Source organism: Arachis ipaensis, chromosome B03 (genome assembly GCF_000816755.2).
Source record: "Arachis ipaensis cultivar K30076 chromosome B03, Araip1.1, whole genome shotgun sequence".
Lineage (NCBI taxonomy): Eukaryota > Viridiplantae > Streptophyta > Magnoliopsida > Fabales > Fabaceae > Arachis > Arachis ipaensis.
In genome coordinates, this window is record NC_029787.2 from 4,156,643 (window position 1) to 4,156,846 (window position 204).

A 204-nucleotide genomic window follows, 5' to 3' on the forward strand; every position below is an offset into this window, starting at 1 on the left:
TTTTAACTAATATTATTCAAACAAAATATATTTCTCTTTTTTATTTTTTATTTAAAATATAATTAAATACCATATAAATGGAACTATTTTGATAATTAAGTAATTAAATGGTTGACGTCAAAATGAGTTTGGAATCTTCTTACTATGCTCTTTACACATCTATAGAAACCCTCATACATTAACATATGCTGCACTTTTTAGATA